Source organism: Aedes albopictus, chromosome 3 (genome assembly GCF_035046485.1).
Source record: "Aedes albopictus strain Foshan chromosome 3, AalbF5, whole genome shotgun sequence".
NCBI classification, from domain to species: domain Eukaryota; kingdom Metazoa; phylum Arthropoda; class Insecta; order Diptera; family Culicidae; genus Aedes; species Aedes albopictus.
In genome coordinates this window covers 344,390,726-344,415,522 of record NC_085138.1, presented here as the reverse complement: position 1 = coordinate 344,415,522, position 24,797 = coordinate 344,390,726, and the positions used below count along the sequence as shown (strand labels likewise).

Sequence of the window (24,797 nt, the reverse complement as noted above, 5' to 3'; positions counted from 1 at the left end):
ATGCCATTATGTCCGTTAAGAGAATGGCTAATTATATCTTTCGTCCATTACGTCTAATGTCTATTATGCCAGTCGTCCATTATGCCTAACGTCCTCATGTCTATCGTCTTTATGCCTAACGTCGCGTACGCATGATTTAGGGCAGTTTTGGCAGTAGTGCTTCTGGGAAAACTCTGAATGAATTTTTGGAAAAAAAAGATCTTGTGGATTATATGACGAAATTTATGAAAAAAAAAAATGAATTCGTTACATTTATTAACCCTAGTACTAGGGTGTAGGGGTTAATATTATTCAAACACACACGCTGAACATGCTCTACGCCATCGTGGTGTGAAAAACTTAACATCTTAGAAGGGTTAATTTATTTGTTTTTTTTTTTATTTTGTAAATGATACACTTGCTAAGTTTTGGGTACAATTCCTGAAAAATAAAAATCTACAAAAATTGTTGGATTCATATGTTGGCTATACCATGCACTTCTTGGGAAAATTAATACCTAATGCTGGAATGTTTCCTGGATCAACTCGTGAAATATTTGCTGTCCAAAAGTCTGCAGGCAATACTAGTAAAATTCCGAGAAAAACTCCTATTCCAATTTCCTGATGAATTTATGATAGACTTTTTGTGGCAAAGTTGATGGAAGATTTAGGTTGTTTAATGAATCAAATATTGCTATTTTCTAAAGCCTAATCGCGAAAGCTCATTTGTTTTGATGGTTGAATAAACAAAACAATTTTAATTTTCATGGATAAAATGACAGTTCAATCGATCAAATGACAGTGCGACCCGAACAACACATTTTCCCAATACAAACTTCAAATGCGTTTTAAAAATAGTTCCCGAAAACCAAAAATTCTGAAATTTTGGATTTCTACTAAGTTTTGGGCGGTGATTCCGATTATGAAATAATCCAGAAAACCCCCAAAGAACCCAATTGCCGAAAGAATTCAAATAAGTAGATTAATCATCCAGGGGATTCAATTAAGCAATTCCAAATAAATTTTCTGTTTAAATAAGGGAACTACTTTTGGGAAGTGTTCATTGTTGATTTTCAATCGAATTATTCAAAGTCAATTGAAGCAAAAGACTAAAAACCGTCTGTCTTCGGGACCTCACTGAGTCATGAACGAAAAACGTCCTTACACCGAACCGGAATAACCTGCTTCAAAAAAAATGTTCTGATTCTTTTTCCTCGTGTAAGTGGCCTCTCACACCCATCCAAAGTGGGCTCGCCACCGCTTTATGGCCGTTCAAAATAAATCACGCCCAAATTGTAGTTAGTTACAGAGGTGCCACCACCGAACCGGTTCTTGGTTAGTTCTGATCTGGGTTTTTCGCGCACCAAGGTCACGTTCGCGCGCGCGGTCGTTGTTCGTGATTCAGTTTATTTTTTTTTTTTCGTTTCGATTTTGACAACTGCTGAACTGTGACCATCGCCACTCACAGTCGGTGGACTGTGGTGCTAGGGATATTTTTTTTTTTCGATAAATTGAAATTCAAGGACTTGGAAAGGAGCTTTCGATGCGTGATTTCTGAACTGCATCAGGTTGGTTTTAATAGTTGTGTTTCTTTTGTTGGTTGTCCCACAAAAAAAAAACATCGTTAATGGCTGCTGAGAATGTGGGAAAGTTGTCGACTGGTTTTAATGGATGTTCAGCTGAGAAGCACGTCTTGAGGGATGATTGGAATAGATTATACTCTAGAGTGGGTCATCGTTTATATGGAAAAATGAAAAATTCATATCCCATCAGATCAAAGCTTTTTTGATCCCATTTCAGGACCCAAATAAGTGTGCAAAATTTGGGCACGATCGGTTGTGTCTACGTTTTGCGCATCGCGTTTGAAGTTTGTATGGGGTTTTACATGAGAAACTTTTTCAACTTATGACAAACATGCAAAAAAGTATGTTTTTCCATACAAAATCCCATACAAATTTCAATTGCAATGCACAAAGTGCAGACACAACCGATCGTGCTCAAATTTTGCACAGATACTCAGGACCCGAAACGGAACCAAAAAAGCTTTGATCTGAGAAAACAGTTCCGATGACCCACACTATTATACACCTTGTCACGACTTGTGGAACACGAGCACTGAAAATTTTATGGCTTTTTTTTTTTCATTTTTTTAAAAATGAAATATCGAGTTTAGCTGTTTCGATAAAAGTTCACCTACAATGTGGTATTTGTTGAAGATGCACTCTAAAATATAATAAAATAATTCAATTCAACATTCAATGTAAGATTCATATGAGTGGGGCACCAGTACTATTGCACCAAATTTTGACATGAGTCCATATTCGATGCGATTAATGCATGGATATTCAACAAGGTCATACTGAGGGTGACGGGTTCGATTCCCGTTGCTATCCTTGATGCTTTTATAATTATCATTTTCTTGACTTCTCTGGGCGTAGACTGCCTTCGGTGAGCAACATAATATATACGATAGAAAAATATAGGGCCCATATAGCCGAGGCGGTAAACGCACGGGTATTCAGCATGACCATGCTGAGGGTGACGAGTCTCGAAGCCGCGTTGCCAGACGAGGGCGAGCTCGATGAGGCCCCTCTAGAGGACTGCTGGAGTACAGTGAAAGCAGCCATCAACGACGCAGCCGAGAGCACCATCGGGTACGTGGAACGGAATCGACGGAATGAATGGTTCGACGAAGAGTGCAGAACGGTTTTGGAGGAGAAGAATGCAGCGAGGGCGGTAATGCTGCAGCAAGGGACTCGACAGAACGTGGAACGTTATAAACAGAAGCGGAAACAGCAGACCCGCCTCTTTCGGGAGAAAAAGCGCCGCCTGGAAGAAGCGGAGTGTGAAGAAATGGAACTGCTGTGCCGTTCCCAAGAAACACGGAAGTTCTATCAGAAGCTCAACGCATCCCGCAACGGCTTCGTGCCGCGAGCCGAAATCTGCAGGGATAAAGACGGAGGCCTCTTGACGGACGGACGTGAGGTGATCGAAAGGTGGAAGCAGCACTTCGATCAGCACCTGAACGGCGTGGAGAACGTAGGCGCGGGAGCCCACGGCAACGGAGGAAACGACGACGCCAGTGCAGCGGAGGACGGAAATGAACCAACTCCCACGCTGAGGGAAGTTAAGGATGCCATTCACCAGCTCAAAACCAACAAAGCAGCTGGTAAGGATGGTATCGCAGCTGAACTCATCAAGATGGGCCCAGAAAAGTTGGCCACCTGTTTGCATCGGCTGATAGTCAGGATCTGGGAAACCGAACAGCTACCGGAGGAGTGGAAGGAAGGGGTAATCTGCCCCATTCACAAGAAAGGCGACCATTTGGAATGTGAGAACTTCAGGGCGATCACTATTTTGAATGCTGCCTACAAAGTGCTATCCCAGATCATCTTCCGTCGCCTGTCACCTAAAACAAATGAGTTCGTGGGAAGTTATCAAGCCGGCTTCATCGACGGCCGGTCGACAACGGACCAGATCTTTAGCGTACGGCAAATCCTCCAGAAATGCCGTGAATACCAGGTCCCAACGCATCACCTGTTCATCGACTTCAAAGCGGCATACGACAGTATCGACCGCGCAGAGCTATGGAGAATCATGGACGAAAACGGCTTTCCTGGGAAGCTGACTAGACTGATTAAAGCAACGATGGACGGTGTGCAAAACTGCGTAAGGGTTTCGGGTGAACTATCCAGTTCATTTGAATCTCGCCGGGGACTGAGACAAGTTGATGGACTCTCATGCCTACTCTTCAACATCGCTCTGGAAGGTGTGATGCGACGAGCCGGGCTCAACAGCCGAGGAACGATTTTCACAAAATCCGGTCAATTTGTGTGCTTTGCGGACGACATGGACATTATTGCAAGAACATTTGGAACGGTGGCAGAGCTGTACACCCGCCTGAAACGCGAAGCAGCAAAGGTCGGACTGGTGGTGAATGCCTCAAAAACAAAGTACATGCTGGTAGGCGGAACCGAAAACGACCGGATCCGTCTGGGTAGTAATGTTACGATAGACGGGGATATTTTCGAGGTGGTGGAGGAATTCGTCTACCTCGGATCCTTACTGACGGCTGACAACAACGTGAGCCGTGAAATTCGGAGGCGCATCATCAGCGGAAGTCGGGCCTACTACGGGCTCCAGAAGAAACTGCGGTCGAAAAAGATTCACCCACGCACCAAATGCACCATGTACAAAACGCTAATAAGACCGGTAATCCTCTACGGGCACGAGACATGGACCATGCTCGAGGAGGACCTGCAAGCACTCGGAGTTTTCGAGCGACGCGTGCTAAGGACGATCTTCGGCGGTGTGCAGGAGAACGGTGTGTGGCGGAGAAGAATGAACCACGAGCTCGCTGCACTTTACGGCGAACCCAGCATCCAGAAGGTGGCCAAAGCCGGAAGGATACGGTGGGCAGGGCATGTTGCAAGAATGCCGGACAACAACCCTGCAAAGCTGGTGTTTGCAACTGATCCGGTTGGCACAAGAAGGCGTGGAGCGCAGAGAGCACGATGGGCGGACCAGGTGGAACGTGACTTGGCGAGCATTGGGCGCGACCGAGGATGGAGAGCGGCAGCCACGAACCGTGTATTATGGAGAAATATTGTTGATTCAGTTTTATCTTGAATTTGATGTAATACTAAATAAATGAAAAAAATGAATGCTGAGGGTGACGGGTTCGATTCCCGGTCGGTCCAGGATCTTTTCGTAAAGGAAATTTCCTTGACTTCCTTGGGCATAGAGTATATTCGTGCCTGCCACACGATATACACATGCAAAATGGTCATTGGCAGAGGAAGCTCTCAGTTAATAACTGTGGAAGTGCTCATAGAACACTAAGCTGAGAAGCAGGCTTTGTCCCAGTGAGGACGTTACGCCAAGAAGAGAGAGAGAGAGAGACGATAGAAAAATGTTGATTAGCATTGAAAGCTCTCAGTGGATAATCAAGGAAATGCTTATATAACACTAGGTTGATATGCAGGCTCTGTCCTAATTAGGACTTCACATCAAAAAGAAATGGTAGAAGAAAAACGTAAGTGGATAAGTAAGAAGGAGAGAAATTATAATTAAAAAATACGAACAATACTAGCGCCTCTAATTATTGTTAGTTTACTTCAACGTTTGTCGGATTAACTGCAGGGTATCTACAGCTCTGGTATAAAACTATGGTCTAGACTATGGTTCAAAAATGAATCAACAACGACTCCGTTGGAGCTACTCTCTTCTCGTCTTGTGACACGCTTCACCTGTGATACATAGGGGCAAAAAATTGTTCACACTTATTTTGGCGGATTACATATAGCATTGCGATTATTAGGACAGTGAATTAAGTGGACAAACGGCACGTCAGGTGCTGTGCTGACCCGTTGCCATTGATTTATTTTAGTTTTTCTTGTTTCCTTTTGATCAATTTAGTCCGCTTATTTCATGAGATTATATCACCTCTCGCCAGTTGCTTGACCACTGCGTGACGACTGCGTCGCGGACAATTATAACTAGAGAGTCGTTCACTAGGTAAGTGTGTGATGGAAACACGAAAGATCAGGTCACTTTCCTTAGCTGGATAAGCGTATAAATTTTGCGTCAAAATACTTCATGCGTGATTTATTGCACAGCGTGCATTTTAAATTTGGTGAACCGTGAATCACCGACGAAGACTAGAGTTGGCTTATTGTCACTGAGCCACCTAACTGAATCGCACCTGTTCCAGCAGCCAGCAGCGCGCGCGCGCGACATGAGATAACTGCATGGCGTACCTACCTTCAAAGCACTCTTTCGATTGTGATGATTGTGTGACATTTGTCAGTCGGGGGGAGGCTTATGAAAGCGACACGCACGGGTGCTGCTGATCATGGAATTGATTTTTGCAAACCACCATCTATCTTATCGAGTCTCCCCTCGAGGCTCGAGGTGGCAGTCACGCCGCCGTCAAAATGGTTTGTCTAGTCGAACAATGGTTTTTCGGGTGCAAAACCATCGCACCGCATGCGGATTCAATTCGAATGTCAGACGAACAATTTGTCATATTTTTTTTTAACAAGAAGCACGCGAAATGGTTGCTGCATTTTTTTTCCCTTCTATTTGTGGATCACAATTGGGCGGGTTTGTGCAATTGTGTTGGGTTATCGGCGATATTGATGGTTTTTTGAAGAGTTGAAGTTGACAGCGCAAGAAACGAATCGTGGTGTGAAGTCCGGCGAATGAGATTGATTGTCGAGACTTACAATCTTGCTGCTGTTGTGATGTTATTTGCGATGGTTTTAATTTAGGTTACGAAATCTGATAGCATCATTAGCACTATATTTCACCTTTTTGGCCATATAGAGCTATTATGCGGCCATTGTAGAGCATGTCAGTTCTACACTGACACGCAATATGAATAATAGTGCCATATGGTTACTTGGGCAGTTGTTGCCCTCAGATAGACCACGTGCTGGTCGACAGGAAAATACGATGATCGAAACGCATAGCTCAGAATGATATGCGGTGGTTTTACGCAATTGCCGGTGGTACACGACTTGAGGTGTGCCAGTGCCTTCCATGTGCAATGACATGGAAAGAAATTTGCTAACAGACAATACAATAGTGGCAGCCAGTTGAACGGAGCACGTGGAAAGCTTCTTGTTTAACGGTAGCAACGAAGGGACACAGTTCCGAAGTGTGGCCAGCAAAAAATATGCCAGTAGAATGCCCGAAGCCAATGAAACTTTACTGGTCATTTATTCCTCAATTTTCTGACAATTTTGACACACTTCCCAAGTAACAATGAATGCTGAACAGTGAGAGTATTAGCTGAACAATAGCTGGTTTATGATGTCAATGGCTGAACAGAATGATAGCTGAATATTGGTCTGCAGTATGGCTTGTTGAACCTCTTCAATCAGCAATACATAGATGCCTGAATATCAAGTTGAATAGAATATTATTCATCTGGGTAACGAGCTTTAAAACATACACCAACATGCAGGATTAATCATCTGTTGTTCAACCTTTAATCAATGGAGGAAATGAAGGCTGACCCAAGAATGGTTTTCATGAAGACCACGTCGCTTCTTAAGCCTCAATACAGACTTAATTCGACTTATGTTCTTGACTATTCAGACACAACAAGTAATGCTCTTGTTTTCGAGGATATGTGTACAATTGTGTGTGGTGTAGGTGCTAAGGTGAGTGACTATAAATCGGGAGGTCCGAGCTCAATTCCCAGTTTTCCCACATATTAATTTATACATTCCTAAACATCTTTTCTGGAAATAGACTCACGGAATTGTTTTTATTTCATTTTTACACAAAAATCACCAAAATTAGATGTTTAGGAGCTGTATAAAGGATTGTACCTCTTGTGCTCAGCTTTTGTTCAAATGAAGACTGATTTGAAGCAGTTGGAGAAACGTTTGTACAGCATCAAATTGTAACCTGGGTTGAGCTTATTCAATTCAGAAGCTCTTTTTTATCGAGCCTCTTGAGCAGACCTACACAGCAAATAATTTTGTTATTTCCAGGCGCGTAATTTCTGGCGATGTATCCATTTTCGAACGTAATTTCACTCGGATACATCGTTTTCCAACAATTATCACACTCACCATGTACACCCTGGTTGACATCGCAAAGAGTCAACAAACCCATTGCAGCGGATACTTAGAAGCAGTATCATATTTATCACCTTCCTTGTAACTCGGTGAAATAGCAGAGAGGCAAGGGAAATGCCTCACAATCAGCGGATCAGCGTACGAATCCATGCCAATATTTTACTTATATAGGGTATCGCGCCACTTGGGCGGTGGCTTCTATATTCGTCTGTTTTCCACTATAACTCAGTCAACTTTGAACCAATTGACTTGAAATGTTGTACACGAGTAGATACTATACCTATCTCACCACATTCCAAAAATTGTGTCAATTGATTCAAATTTGACTGATTTATAGTGGAAAACAGACGAATATAGAAGCCACCGCCCAAGTGGCGCCATTCCCTATGAATCATCTATCGATTCGGTTCTAACGATTGCTAGACCCACTTTCAAGCTGGGGCGGCTATTTGCTGTGTGAAAAGGATGTAATTTGTACATCACTTTTACGACGCGACTGATGTGCAGCGACTGATGTGATATCACAAGATTTTTTTTGCTGTGTACTGAATATGGGTATCAAACATCCTGAAATTGCCTCAGCCAATAGTATGTGATCAACCAGACGTATGAAGTCAAATATGCTGAAATTCGTTGCAATTTGGTAAATATGCGAGGATGCGAGTATTCTCTTAGCTCATATTACCGCTTTTTATCTATCTCTTGGCTCCTATTACCGCTCTCTTTGCTTATCTCTTGGCTCCTATTACCACTCATGCATGCATTCACCGCTCATATTGAATCCATTCACCGCTCACTGGATTATTTTTCATGAAGCCACATAAAATATACATTTATAAAAACAAAATAACTTGAATTTACCACAGTTTCGATGATTCATGGTGTTCAGTTCATCAAGTTTTGTCAAAATTTAATCTTTCACGGGTTTTACTGTTTTATACCTGTTGGATATTTCTCCTGCTGTTTGCCCTGAACAGTTCCCATGCTGCCCTGCAGCGCAGTGTGGACAATATTTTCACAAGAACGTGATTTCAGATACACCCACTTAAAAACTTGGTGAAATGAAAGTTTTTTGATCTGACAGCATGTTACATTCACTTTTGTGACGATACTTTACTAACATTTGCTAATTTTTGGATGAATCCCTAAAAGAAGAGCACCCTCACGAAGTACTCTCGCTATCATTGAAAATCCTAGAGAAGTTTCTGAAAGATTTTTTTTTTATTTTTGAAATTATGTGCAAGCGGCTTTGGATTTGGATTTCTAAAGGCGATATGCCGTATCACTTTTATTTTTCCACTTTTTATTCGAATCTTAATCTAAACCCAACAATAGTCCTGTTCAACGAAGTAGGTTGAACGAACTTGCTCGAAGTTGCTGCATCCTGCTCTTATCCATTTGTCAACAAACGGGTAAGAGTAGGATGCAGCAACTTCGAACAACCCAGGAAACAATTCAGAACCATTAATAAGCATGCCAGTTTAACAGAGGTTTTACAAAAGCTCCATTAGTTATACAAGAATATGTGTCCAACAAAGTGGCGAATAAACTTGTTATACAATGAAAACAACACTTTTATTCAACATATTACTATACACTGAATAACTTGTCGAACTAGTGTTGAAAGAAAGTTGTTTAAAATCTTCCATAAGATGCTGTATAGTGTTGTAATAAATGTGAAATCTAAGCAGTTTACAGTATATTGGAAACCGTTGTTCGACTTAAATATAACAATGGAACAGCTTAAACAAAGTGTAAGAATACTTGCTTAGTATTTTTTTTTCAACTGCACTGATACAGCCCAACAGTATACAGTAGACGTTCGGTCGGTGCAAACAGTTTAACTGCATGCTTTTTAACTGCAAGTCCGGTAAGTGCAACAAATTTGCAGTTATCGCACCGCTATCCGTCAAAACGGTGTGTCAAGTTAGCCCAAATGAACAGTCGAATGAATTTTACGTTCAGTTTACGTCAATTGATGGGTTGCTGACGCCTGTCTGACGTTGCAGTTATCGAATTTTGTTCGCTGAGTGAAACGTAAACATGTTGCAGTTATCGAACGTCTACTGTATTGGAATCAGGTTTCTTTAAAATATTGTTAAGCTGTTATCCGACAATGTTGATCAGCAGCTTAAAGTATAATTTAATCTAATCTTGGTAATAGTGAAATTGTTCTCTAGGTCGTTCATAAAATGTGTTTGAAATTTGAAGTCATGGATATAAATAGCGGTTAAGTTTGAATGTATATAAAAAAAATAAAACAACATAATTATATTTTGGTAATTTTTTTTGGAACAATGATGTTTATAAAACTTTTTTTGCTATATTTGTTCAATGTGATCTATTAATAGAAATTAAATACGTACAATACTACAGGAAGCATATAGTTCAACATGTTTTGAATGCATAAAGATGGAATAAATGTCTGAAACAAATCTAGTTATTCATTCTACAACATTGGTTTTTACGACTTTTCTTAGGCGATTAAACAACAAAAGGTCATAGAACTTTGTTTAAGAATTGGTCGAATAAAAGTTATAGTATGTTAATAAATAGCTGATGGTTTAAGCGTTGAACTACAGCTGCAAAAACGATGTATTATCATTGATTAAACATAAATGTCATGACCGGTTGTAGTTAAATAGATTCTCATTTTTGGGCGAAGAAGAGTTGAAGTATAGTTTTATAATTAGACTTGTAGTTCCTTGAGAAACATTTATTAAAGCAGTAATTGTTTCATACTGGAAAAACTTGTTGCTAATTGGCGAATTGAGAAATGAAATTTGTGAAAAAAAATCGCGTTCTGGTGGGATTTGAACCCACGACTCCGTATTCGCTAGACCGGCGCTTTAACCAACTAAGCCACAGAACAGGTAATGATTCTGCGGAATAGAAAGCCAAACTGACTTCGAAGCCGCACCGTGAACACTCCTATTTCACTAACTCATCTCTCTTTTCGGCTTAGATGCCAATCCACAACACACTCCTGTTTGTGCCCACTAACTACAAGTGCGAGCGAATTATTTATATGAAGCCGAGACTTACTCTCACACTCCGCATGCCTAGCCACCAGGCAGTTTGTTTTGCTGGTGTCTAATTAGTATGCGTCTCTCGTCTCGACGTTTGTCAGAAGAAAATTGTTTCTCAGTTCTTTCTCTGAAGTTTCTGGTGTAACTTTAGGAGAATCAATGTAAAGTTAAGCAAGGTAAAAGGATTCCTTATCTGGTAATTACCAGAACTCATGATAGAGTTGATTAGGTTGTCCTAATATCGCTTCCGGGAGAAAAAAAAAACGATAAAAAGACCGACCGAATCATTTGAGGAATATTTTAAAAATTTGACTGATTTCTAAAACTCTAAAACTCTCTGAACATTTTTGGATGGTAATTTTTAATGATTAAGCTACAATTTGTGGACAGAAATTTCAGAACGAGTTTTTTGCTGGAAACGTCTTGAGAAGCGTTAACAACTTCTGTCGAAACTGTTTCAAATCTTTCAGAGAAATTTCTGGTGAATTTCCTACATGTTCTTCAACTCAACGCAGTTTACGTACATCGAAATTTCGCAGATGTCTTACCTCAAATTAAGCTGATTTTTTATCTTTGAAGGAAGTCTTTCTCAGGTAAAAATAATTATTATCGTTTTTTGCCTTTAATTCGATGTTTTTTTTTTTTTTTTTTTTTTTTGTCAAAACTTTCTCTTCACTCGGTGCTTGAACGAATTCATATCCAGAGATTCTGAGAGAGAAGCTCACGATTCCGCGAATCTTAGTTAAGGGTTAAAGGTACGAAAGGATTTCTGTGTCATCGGTGTTCTAGCATTTTCATCCTTTTTGTAAGCTTCCTAATGTATCAAACTAGGAACAGGTCGCTGCCGTAGTGTACGATTGGGGTAAAAAATAACCAGCATGCAGAAGTAGGGTTAATATGCAGCAATTCCATAGAAAAACAATATAGTGCAACTCTGATTGTCGTGCAACTTGGTGTTTTTTTTTTTTTATTTCGTCATTAGGGTCAACCAAACCAGTTGACCGATTTTAAACATTGTTTGAAAGCTATTGAATTGTAGTTTTCAGGAAAAATACGTTGACCGAGCCTAATTTTATTTGAGTGCAAAAAATTTGCATTCATTTTCGTTTTTTCACGTTTTTATGGTCTCAGGACCAAAGAGATACCTTGGTTTTATATTTTTATCAGAAAATTCAGAAAATTTGGCGTTACATATCAAAATATCAGAAATGTTTGTTTTTTAGATATTGAGATATGAATTTTTTGAAAGAATCATATATTTTTATACTAGCAGCTCTAAAATTGCCTGATATCGTAAATCCTCACTAACAGGCACATTCAATGGCTTAGTGTTGGTCATCATCGATGTTAGACGACAATGACGCCTCCTACGTCAGAACGCCGGTCAATGATCGAAAGCGATGGACTTGATGATACAATCAGACGTCCACTACATAAACGTCTGTGTGGGTTCAAGCGAATGGCAGAATGTTTAAAAATGTTTGCATGGCAATAGTTCTTGTTAATGAAAGGCGTTCTGACCATCAAACATAAGCTGGTTACCCACTGTTTAACCTCTACTGAGTGGCCATTTTGTGAAACTTGACAATCAACTAATCAACTTGTAGATGTTATCTGAGATTTGTATCAATTTCGCCATCACAAGTATAAAATAATCCCTTCGTAGACCTTCGGAAGGACCGGAACATTCATAAAAGTGGAGAATTCCTTAACGACGTAAACCCCCGTTGTAGAAGCGAATACGCTGTTCACCAAAAATTGTAAAAGTGTAAAAGTCCTTGAAGGATCCACAAGAGCAAGTTCACCAAGCTGTGGCATGCTGTCGGGTTACTTTGATCTACGGTTACTTAGCACAGCTGGCTGTGCACGAATCAAGAAGAGATTATGGAACAGTGAAGGTCAAATGCTGATGCAAAACCAGTTGCAGTTGGTGCAGTTACCAAAAAAGGTCTGATTGAGTGGCAAATTGAAAAACGTGGAACCGTGATAAAACCATATCATCCATCGAGGTCAGAGAAGAAAAGTGGCAACCAATCCAATTTCTCAGACTTGTTTTGGGATTTGGGCCCGTATTCAACTTCTCGTGACTTAACGCCGGTCAGTTCCAGTGCCTACATTGTAGCCGATTGAATAACACCCGTGCGTCACACGACAAAAAAAAACATGTCCAACATTATTTTAATCGAAATATATCGCGGCACCGCCCCTTAATTCATTTGCAGTTTATTGGGACACTTCTGCGCACCCCAGCGCAGCGGTTCCAACCGGTTGAACCGACCGGGGCAAAAGTGGTCCCCGGCATGGTAAGAAAAGTGCTCGATCAGCATCAATACTTAATCCCAACTGCCGAACCATTTGTGAGTCAATAAATCATAACAATCACCCGGTCCCCTCTGGTCGTTGTTGGTGCGGTGCACGGAGGGTAAAATTTCCCACACGGCATTCCTTGTGTCGCGCGCGTGCATTTTTGCAATACGAGGCGTGGACTCAACGGCTAAAGCGGAGTTCAACAGTCTCGTTTGACAGCGCACAGGTTCACGCCATCATCGTCGCTCGCTAACATGTCAATCATCTGGCAGAGCGCGGATCGATTATGGGGATTAGGTTAGGTGTTGAGTGCATCGACTCCGTCCCACTCTTGCGGAGACCGACCTGTTTTGCGGAATTATATAACCCCGATAATGGCCGCAAGAGCATTGCCCGCCCGAAGACAGTGGCCAGGCCAGGCGGTAGATCCAGTTGGTTGCAATTCCAGTTGCGAATTGGAGTACCGGCGCGCGCAAAGTAGTGTCATTTGTCAGGTGGAACTGGGTCAGCTGGTATAGGGGTTTGACGAGATACTTTCTCGCGACTGATTGCGCCGGGGATACCTACCGGTAGACCGGTTTGTCCTGTCCAATCCAAATGATTCAAGATTGATTGGGGCGCGTGTGTTGCATCTATGATTGATCCTGTGACGGACGACGTCCTTTCACGCTGACGAAGGTTGCAACATTAGTGAAGTGTAACCTTCGTCATTGGAAACTGGGTGTTGTGGCAAATTCCTATTTCGTAACTTCGTGATTGTAGGAAAGGAACGGAGCACGTCATTAAGGTAATCCATACAACTGAGGTTGACCTTTTTCTTTTCGTCCCAAAGATGCTATTGCGACAGGCTTGTCTTAGAATGACTGCCGATTTTGCTTTATATACCTTATAAAGTATCTTGGGATCAATGCCTGGTACAAATTGGTTCTCCAATTCGATCTCTCTCTAACTCGATGGTTCCTCCAATATCGAGAGATGAACTTCATGTCGAATCTTCATGAACTGTATCAAGAGGATCATGTATGAACTCATAAAACATAATAACATGGAACGAGCTCACCCCACAAGGAGAATACAAAGCGAAAACGCGAAAACACAAAAAACAGTTGCATAATTCTAAACGTTGCTAAATCCTACTAGAGTTGCACACATGTCTACCTCTTCAAGCACACACTAATTCCGCAAGGAAATGAAATTTGTCACAAACCCCTCAATTAACATACCCACGACGATCAACGCCAACCGTTGTTGATGGTTCGATGCGTTGGTCGTCGCGGATCGTTCAACGGAACGAAACGATGCACAATGCACATGCCACCATGGAATGGAACGGAGTCGGCGCGGTGTGGAAAATCCCAACCGAAAAGATAAAATCGGATAATAAGTTGCCGCCATCGCACTGGTGTAATCGGTTGGCATTGCTTCCACAACAACACCACTGCAGAAGTACTGTCCATAAACTACGTAGGACAACTTTTTACGATGTCAAACTTTTGCCGGTATAAATGTTTTTAAATGTCTTTGAACCGTAGGCCTGTAGACTTTCGCCAGATCATCTACGCCCCTAGAAGTCCACGTAATTTTTGGACGGATCTTACATTGATTCAGGAGATTCCGTGAAGCAGCAGACTGCCTGACGCCTCTGCTTGAAGATGCATCGTCAGGTTTTTCTGCAGTTCTCTTCTTCAACAGCGAGTGAACAACTACCCAACTAGCACTACAGTGCACTGATGCCGACCAGTGAGCATGGCATCACTCTCAATCAGTGAAAGGAAAAATGCACTTCTTTCGTTTCGTTTTCATTCGTCACATGACTAGACCGGTGGCAGACAAGTGTCTGATGTCTACGGGAAGAGGTTGCTTCTGAGGTACCACCAGAGGTAATTTGCATAATTTATGCGCCACTTAGTGGGGAACTACCATGCAAGACAACGACGACGACGTCAGGGCAATCCGGTTGATTTTTTTCGTCAGCTAGACTGGAAATACCCTTGATTTGGTCATAGTTGAAACGGGAAATTCTCGTTGGCTTCGAAACGGTGCGAAAGTCAAACAAGGAAAAGTCTTTCGAAAGAAATTTGATATTTCCGTTCGGATGATCATTAAGAAGCCAAACTGCTTAGCCTTCCGAAGTTTGTCGTTCGCAGTGACCAGAGCTGTGAGTTTGAAGAGTCCACTTCCTTACTACCAGGTAGCTTTGCTTTAAGCTAGTCAAGCAGCCAAGCGCCACTACTTTGGTAGACGACTTGACACTGCACGAGTTGAAGGTGAAGGTTGAAGGTGAAGGTTTGAGCCGGGTTCAAAAGTATAAGCATGAAATATGAAAAGGCTGGAAATATGAGAAGTCTGGTAATATGTTTGTTTGAGTGTAATCAGTTTTGTACCTTTTATTTAACCCTCTAATACCCAATCCCGCCTTTAGACGGGGTATAGTTTGAGCATTTTTGTAATTTTTGTTTTGTGGAAAATCATTTTTTTTATATTTTTGGCTGATATGTAGGACTGTTTTGTATAACTCAAAATGGTTTTTGGTGTATTTTAAAGCGTATTTACATTTTTCAAAAATCATTGAAAAATTGATGTTTTAGTCACCTTTTAGAAGTCATTGTTTATTTTGTATTGAATCGCTACAATTAACATATTTTAAATTTTTCCCAAATCATTCTATCCTTGTTTAATAGTTTAAGGGAATCGAATACACTCTAAAATTATTTTCCTTAAAATTACACGGAAAATAAAATTTTCTGTGGAAAAAATTTAAAATAATATTATTTCAGCAATAATCATAAAATCTCAAAATGTTTTCATCAGAAAAAATCCGTTCCCCAAATTGGCTTCCAGGAAAAATATGAAAGTGGTGGGATGTTCAAAAATAAAAATTAGAAAAATCAAAAACTGAAATTCACGAAATGGAGAATTAAAAAGAATCATCTTCCAAAACATGTTTAAATCGATTTTAGATGACGAAAAATGATATTTAGATCAAAATCAAAAATTTGGGTATTAGAGGGTTAATTATTTAAAGTTATAAAACTGATTTACACTCATTTGAAGACGGCATTCAGTTTAGAGGGCTCGAAAAGTCGGTACAAGATGGTAATATCGTCCCCTTAATGCTAGAACTAGGTAACTGGTTTGGCGAAATCGCGAGCAATATGTTAACATCTGAACGTTCACCACAATAAACAAAAGTTTGTCGATTGAAACTACAAAAACACACAATGATTCTTCTTTTAAGACCAATAAAGTGTTTGTTTTATAGCAGGATTAGTTTAACCAGTCATTTTTACCCGTACTTTCCAAAACGAGTTACCTAGTTCTAGCATTAAGGGGGCGATATGTTCTTGCAGTTGTTCCTCGATGAAATCCTAAACAGTATGTGGCATGAATTTATAAAACTGCAACAAATCTCAAACTGCTTTCATTGAAGCTGTAGAAAAGTTGAAACAAACCCAATTATTGAAGTGTCTGTTTGCATAATGGATGAATTATACCTCCTGCTACTTTAAATTGTATGGAAGAGAGTGGCGCATACATAACATTTAACTCCACATGACAAATGACTTTAGTTGGAGAAAGGCAATTCAGAGGAAAACTCTGCAGTCAATCTTTATTGCCGATTACGCACCGAAATAATTGCATGTGTTCGTAAGCCGCGTTAACATGTTGAAATATAGCTTTCGAAGCCTTTAAATTAACAGCACTTTTACATGGGTGTAAGCATGAACAAATCTTTGACCAAATATATACTTGTAACAGAGTTTTGGTAATGTTCGCAAAGGTAAAAACTACTTTATTCCTATTTTTGTTATATAGTATTTACCTAACCTAACGTATTTAGAAGACAAAATAGTTTCGAAATTAAATTTAGCTTTCAGATTTTCATTACAATCATAGGATTTTTCAAATTTCACTCACAGGTGAGAAAAATGTCATCAGCTTTTGAAAACCCTGCACGTTTGCATTGATGTAGCTGCATATATCTCCATATGGTCCTATTTTTTTTAGAAACTGACCTGATGGAGTCCAAATATGACGTAAATAATATCGAAGATGGCAATCCAAAATCCAAAATGATGACCCAAAATTCAAAATGGCGAATGTTTTCGTGAGTTTCAGGTTGTAATATGGGTAAAACTATTATGGACAAGTTATCTGGCAGTGCTTGAAAAATAAAGCGTTTTTCTCCAAACGAAGCAAAATTTGTTCCTCTTTGACCGGCGCAAGTGAGAACATGAGCGAGCCGTTAAATTTATCACTGAGAGTGAGAAACGATGGTTCAGCAGCGTGGTAAGTCTCTGAATTTTTCTCTTCGCAGGCGTATACGGCAGAGAATATTTGGTTTTCATTCCGTTTGTACAGTAAACACATGGGCGTAGCCACAAGGAGCAGGGGGAGGGGGCAAGGGTGGGACAGTGGCCCCAGATTTTTTTCAACTTAAAATAACTCAAAGATTATCAACGATTCAGGAAACAAATTATTCTAATTACAGGTCGGAGTCGATAATCCGGAGTCGTGTTCTGATGCTTCTCAAACATATATCTGGAGAACGAAATGCTCTATAAAGCTGGAATTTTGACATTTTGTCAAGCCAACTTTGATGAGTGATCAGACAGAATTTCAGCTTCTTACAGCATTCCGCTTGCGAGACATTATTATGGGAAGCACCAGAACTCGAGTCCGACCTGTATTAACATTTTAATCCATAATTACCTAACTTTTTTAACTCGAAAACCACAAGAAATTTTGCCAAGTATTTCTCGAAGATGGTTCTCTTATCATAGAATTTTACCAAATAACAAGCTTGGATTAATGTTGGGAGTGCATCGAAAGATTCCAACAATAATTCGTCCAGAATTTATTTCAGACACAGATTCGTGCATTTTTTTTCTAGATATTCCTACAGAAATTCTTCCAGTAATTTGTTAAGATAGCTTTCCTGGGATTTTCTAGGGTATTCCTCATGGGATAGCTTCTGGATTTCTTACAAGATTTCTTTAGGAATTCCTACAGGTATTCCTCCAAAAAATCCTCCAGGGATTCACCCCTGAATTTCTCCTGCTTTTTTTTCAGGGACAACAGGGATTATTATAAAAATTCCTACTTGGATTCTTCCCGGAACTTTTTATTTGAATTTCTTCAGGAGTTCCTCTTGGAATTCTTTCAGAAAGTCCTCCAGGAATTAATCCAGTACATCCTACAGGAAATTTCTAGGGATTTAGAAATTCCCCTTGGTATTGCGTCCGGGATTCCTTCTGGGGTTTCTTCAAGAATTCCTCCAGGAATTGCTACAGGGTTTCCTCAAGGAGTACCTCCACGAACTCCTCTTAGAATTCATTCAGGATTTCTCCAAGAATTTCATCTATGATTTCATCAGGAATTCTTTGTTGGATTCCTCCAAGAATTCCTCATGAGATTCACCAAGGAATTCTTTCTAGAATTCCTTCAGGAGTTCCTATTGGAATTGCTTCCAGGATTCCTCCTGGAGGTCTTTTCAGGAATTCCTACAGGGAACATGGATTCCTCAAGGAGTTCCTCCACGAACTTTTCTTAGGATTTCTTCTGAATTTCTCCACGATTTCTTCAGAAATTTGTCCTGGGATTTCTCCAGGAATTCCTCAAGGGATTCTTCCACGAATTTCTACAGGAATTCCTCCACGAATTTTCCAGGAATTCCTCTGGAAATTGCGGTAGGGATTCCTCTAAAAAATCCTCCAGGAATTCTTACAAAATGGCTCTAGAGATTCCTCTAGCAATGCCTCCAGCAATTCCTAAAAGCAGTTCTTCTAGAGATTTCTCCAGTATACCTTCAGGGATTCTCCCAAGAATTTCGCCAGGACTTCACTCGGAAATTCCTTCTGTGATTATTTTTAAAACAACTCATTTTAAAAATTCCTCCAAAGATTCCCCCTGGAACTTTTGTTAGGATTCCTTCAGGAATTCCTCCTTGTATTCTCTAAGAAACTCCTCCAAGAATTTAATTAGTACTTCCTTCCTACCGGGATTCATTCTGGAATTTCTTCAGGAATTCCTCTAGGGATTTTTTCAGGAACTGCTACAGGTATTCCTCCACGAACTTTTCTAAGGATTCCTTCAGAATTTCTCAAAGAATTCCTTTTGCGATTTTATGGGGAATTACTCCCGGTATTTCCCTACGAATTTCTTAGGAGATTCCTCCAGAAATTTAATGAGAAATTCCTCCAGCAATTCTTCCCGGAATTCCTCTGCGAATTTCTGCAGGGATTTCTCTAAAAATTCCCCTAAGAATTCCTACAGGCATTCCTCTAGGGTATCCTCTAGCCATCTCTCCCAGAATTTCTACAGGAATTCTTTCAAAAATTCCTCCAATAGTTCCTCCAAGAATTCCTCCAGGGATTCTTCCTTGGATTCTTGCAGAGATTTCTGCATGAATTCGTTCAGCGATTCATGCAGGTATTCCTCCAGGAATTGCTTCAGGAACTCCTCCAGGACGTAGTGGTATGGTTAGAGTGCGCGTGTCACGGCTGTTTTTAGTCATACTCTAGGTTCCAATCTCATCGTGATTACAATTTTTATTGATTGGATGTGAGAATCTTTTCGTGAGAATTTGGCGAGCGCAAATTTTGCTGAATGAATAATAATAAAATGAAGGCTCAATTGCAGCTTATTCAGCTAAAATGTCGTAGCACCGCCAGCTGCTCATGGTGACACACTTCATAGTGGTGTAAGGAATAAGTGCCAAAATGGCAAGAAAAGCTGGACCATGTCTCCGGAATTGACTACGAGCAATCGATCCCATACATTTGGTTAGGAAGCATCGGAATAAAAACTTCGCAATTTATCAGCGATAGGCAAAACCAAGGGAAAACAGTTTCTAGGATCAAGTTTATAACCTTAATTAATAGTTGAGCTGCGGGCTCGCTTTCAAATCTCGCTGTCTCGTCTTCCTGGTCCTATTCTGCAGTATCAGTATATTTAATAGGATCAAACCGTTACACACTATGATTACCAAGAACACTGGCCTTCCGTGATATGCAAGATTTCCGTTCCAAGACTTGACGTGTCTGGATTCCGATGATTCAGCTTGGCAACTCCCGTTTGCCTTGCCATTAGATTTTACCAGTGACAGTAGTGCACGTTGTTTTGATTTTGTTCAAACCGAGATCTCAGTAATAACTCGTTTCTACTGAAAACTCGGTTCTTCTTATTATTATTATTATTATTATTATTATTTTTCTTTATTATCGAGATTTTCAGCCCTCGGCTGGTTCATCTCGTACTCGGTTCTTAATTTTACTGGCCTTTTAGAGCTTACCGATTTTTTTACGGTAAACTTTAAATATTGCTGCATGTTCAGCATTTTTCATTACCGAAATTTGCAAAATGTGGAGATAATTACCGAATTTCAGTTATTTTGAAACAGAAATGCTTTACGGTTTGAGTTCAGTAAGAAAAATTACCAAACAGAGAAGCCGAGGTTAAGTGTGTACCTTAAAAAGCTTATCAAGAGGGGCGGAAAACGTTTAATATCGCACAAGAGCGAATGCCACCTGAATACTGGGGTAAAACTGAACTAACGGCTACTGATCCCTAGTACGGCGAAGACGCGCGACAGAATGTTCCTTTATTAGTCCTGTTTCTGCGTGGTCGATTTTCCGCGGAATTTAGTATCGGTTGATCCATTATCAGATTACCTCTCCGATGGAGTGACGCCAACTTTCTTATCAACGTCACTCCCAACGTTTTTGCTTCACAATACATACTATGCGGATCGGCGACAGCTAACCCTGCTCAACAACTGTGATTTTTTTTTTATTTTTTTAAACAAATTAATTTGTAACTAGTAGGAAATGACAGCTGTTTTGTCCAAATTTTCACTTTGCAATTGACAGTTTTAATCAACGACTCTCGTCAAACTTTTTATGTCAAATTCAATCACAATGAAGACTTGAAATTGATGTTTAGATTTTTACTTTTTAGGTGAAGTGAAGATAACTAAAAAGGATGACAGGACTATCCGAGTTACAGTAAAAATTTTAACTCAATCAGAACACTTGTTTTAGAGAAAGAGATGAATGAAGTAACAACAAAGCATGGCATAAGCGATTGTACAAATCGTGGGTGGCTAAACAATGATCAGCTTCATATGTTTTGAAAAATCTGAAACATAGTGTTGCTAAAATAACGTTAAGGCTCAAGCATCCGTCATGATTTTTCGGAAATAGAAAAGCAGTTTTTTCGCTGTAAATCAAAACAACGACAACGAAAATGTATTCACTGTATTCTATTCCTCATGTGGAACACAGTGAATCCATTTTCGTTGCAAAAATGTTTGATTTGAACGAAAAAACTGCTTTCTAATGTTTAATGATGACAATGATTTCAATGACAAATGGTTCAACGTAAAAGCTAAGTTTCCTGTTGCCAAGTAAAGCGCTCAAGTAAAATTCCACCTTTTTCCGCAAGTAATTTTGACAACTGATCCAGTATGGGGAAAAACGTTACTTTTCCTTACGGAATAATAGCACGGACTATTTTTCCGCAAGGAAAAGTGACAGTTGCATTAGATTCGCACGGGAGGCGTTACGAGTGTTACACTTTTTTCCTTACTTGCCATCTGCGAACTGCTCAAGTAAGTTTGAAGCGGAATCATTACTTGACCATTACTTGTCCTATCTATTTGCACAGTACGTACGAAGTGGAAACTAGCCATAAAGATGAAACAAAGATGCACACAAAATCGTTGTAATAAAAAAACGGAAATTGATTCAAAATCGCCAGTGCTGTATTGGAAGTCCACTTTTTCGGACTCCAAACTAAAAGAAAACATCGGCTGATCGAGTTCCAAAATGCTGTCGTGTAAACCAATGTTATTGGAATACTATAATAAATTTGCTGTAAAACATAATCATGCATCATGTAACATAATTTACTTCTTGGTAGTTATCATATTATCGTTATTCACCCAACGCCAACATCCCATTTGTATCCAAGAACTCTCAACTAGTAGACACATTAACTAATGATTTTCTTATCATTTTTATTTCAGGTATGTACTCCACGAAACCACACATATTTTGAGATATGTTGTAAGTATAAGCATCTCTGAGAGCTATATTGCACACTACGTACACGTAATAAGATCAATTCGTACTCATGTGCATGAGAAGTTTTCGTGAGGAATATTTTCAACTGTACCAATCGGCTTTTTCGTTGTCTATAGGGGCCAAAATCTAAAGTTTACAAATTTTGGTCGAAATGCAATTACCTATAGCTTTAAGCCCATTAGAATCAGTAATATTTCAACAATACGGACCTGACATTCACGATTTATGCCTACTTACTTGTGTTGTTGTTTGTCATCATATGATAATTAATTCCAACATAATTGATCCACTTGTACTTAGCAGTACTTATCCCTCCGTGCTCACGATTTTGGCATTCTCGGTGCCTCATCATATTTGATATACCACCTAGTATACCACCACCTACTGAAGTGTCTTCCCCCGACACAGAGTAGCTGGGTGTAGCTACCGTGTGCCCGAGACCAGTATGAGGCTGGAGATATACAGAGAGAGACAATGCATTTATGCACGTGATCACTAACAGGTTCCTGTATCATCACCAGCAACAACGGATTGAAAGTGAAACAATCTCTCGAACACTCAAGTCTGCGGCATGCTATACTTCATTCAAGCGGCGCCACCGGTGCAATTGACAATTCACTGGAAGCCCACTAGGTGCTGGCAACCTTCATCTGGGCTGCCGACGAGCAATGGTTGTTTTTGACAAGTGACTCTCCAAATTATTGGCCGGAATCAGCAACTTGAGACTCCCAAACGCGTATAAAATGTTGATATGAAATCTGGTCATTTCTTCTATTGTTGGATAGACTGTGAGTAGGAAGTATTATTAAGTTGTGGCTACTGATATGGTTCAAAGGTACTTTTAAAATGAAAACTTTGTCCTACAGCTACAGCGCAGCCACTTGACTGGTTAAAGGCCAGAACTTGGTACCCCAACTTCACACACTACCCAGCAATCAACCAGCCGCTTACCCTCATGTGACGGAACATTCCCACCGTGCATTACCCAATCTTGCCCACTCCATTGACAATCACGCTACCAGCGCGCGAAAACCGTCAAATCCACGCCACACGCCACACCTTATTATCAACTACTTACTTAGTACTGGGAAGGTTGTGATAATCACAATGAGCAAAAACCGATTGCAGAGATTATTGGGCAACGAAAGGGGAAAAAATCCGGCATTCCAAGTCGAACGCTGCTGTACGTGACCCTACCTTGTCCTCACAAGCACACAAATACTTCCTCGAACCTCCGCCCGCCAGTGTGGTCATACCTACCTCCACCCGCATGACCACTGCACTGCGGTGGAGGTTACCTACAACTGATGGTGGCTGGTGGCCAAACAGAACATAAATCTCGTCGTCACCGACGCAGATGCACGAGCTCTTTAGCTACTACTGGTGTACCGTGAAATTGGGTAGCTTCGGTAATTACTTTGATAGTGTCTTAATAAGTCGTAACATAAATGAAAGAACGAACATATAACACTCCAAACTAAGGAAGGGGGAAGGCCTTTCACCATTCGGAATTGGCATTTGGCAGTTGGCAACACTGATCAACCTTCTCATAATAATCTTTCAACTGGTGGTGCTGCTTCAAGATACCGTAAACATAGAGATATGAACAACGAAGTTTGAGCAAACTTGAAATCAACAAATGAAGTCATAAAATATCTTCAAAAATTAGACAAAATTGTATTGATAAATGGCAACGCTGCTCAAGTAGAGTCAAATTTAACTCAATATGTCGGATTCACCAGATGTTAACAAGTTCAAATTGTCAGAGAGTTTTACATTGGTATCAAGTATCATCAAGCATGCCACTATTCAATAAAACCATATGATTTTAAAAGCTGGCAACACTGCTACTACTAGGTTTGTTCAAGGATGCCATAGGAATCCGTGATCCCTGAGCTTATGGGGTTCCACGGGGTGTGGCCGAATATCTCAGGCATGTTTCAAGATAGCACCGTACTTTCTTCGACAAAGTTATAGTACCTACTAGAATATATCTACTATACTATGATAACTAACATCCAATAAGTTGGTAATTTGGCCAACAAAGGCGCTTTGAAAAAGTAGTTGCGATATACAATCCTCACTAGAAGCTCTCATGCGATATCTCAAGATATAGTTTGTCTTGACCATTACCATTATCTTCGGCAAAGTTATTCAGAAGGCCAAGAACAATCTCATAATTCACCAAATAGTTGATGATTTCACCGATAGATGGTGATAGTTGCCAAGTTTAAGACTTCCCTAATCTGGTGATTCACCAATATGTTGGTGATTTCGCTGCTTTGGAGCGCTAGTAATCAAGTAAGTATTAGACTGTTTATCTCAAGATCCAAACAGTGACAACGGCTCTTGAGATCAAAATAACATTTTCAACTCTCAGTATGAGCGCCCTTGCAAATATAAGAAAAATAAATCGTGATTTTTTTTGTTTTGTTCATTTTTTACGTTGCCATTCAAGTAAGAAAATAGCTTTTCAGTTAAATTAGGAATTGTTCCCACCCTAAAGGCTATAAGAAAATTACTTATGTAACATATCAGATATTTTTGCGCTATCATGAATATAGGAAAAATTAGATTTCTATATTACTTTGCTCTTAATTAATTCTGATATTTCACTAGCTAAACCTGCGAAAATTCTAAAAAAAATATTTCAGAAAATCTTGCATGGATTGCTTCAGAAATCCGAGAAGAAATCATTTAGAAATTCATTATTCTAAAAATCCTCTAAGTATTTCTTCAGAAAGCCCTTGCAGCGATGCCTTCACGAAATCTTCCAGGGAATTTTCGTAACATTCTGCCAGTGAA

The 24,797-nt window shown here is 40.1% G+C and overlaps 1 protein-coding gene across 1 annotated transcript in view; it reads left to right on the top strand.

Annotated features, from left to right (window-relative positions):
- LOC109421941 (peroxidase) overlaps positions 1–24,797 on the top strand; it is a 127,507-nt gene that overhangs the window by 7,663 nt on the left and 95,047 nt on the right. The gene's annotated exons all lie outside the window — the stretch shown is intronic.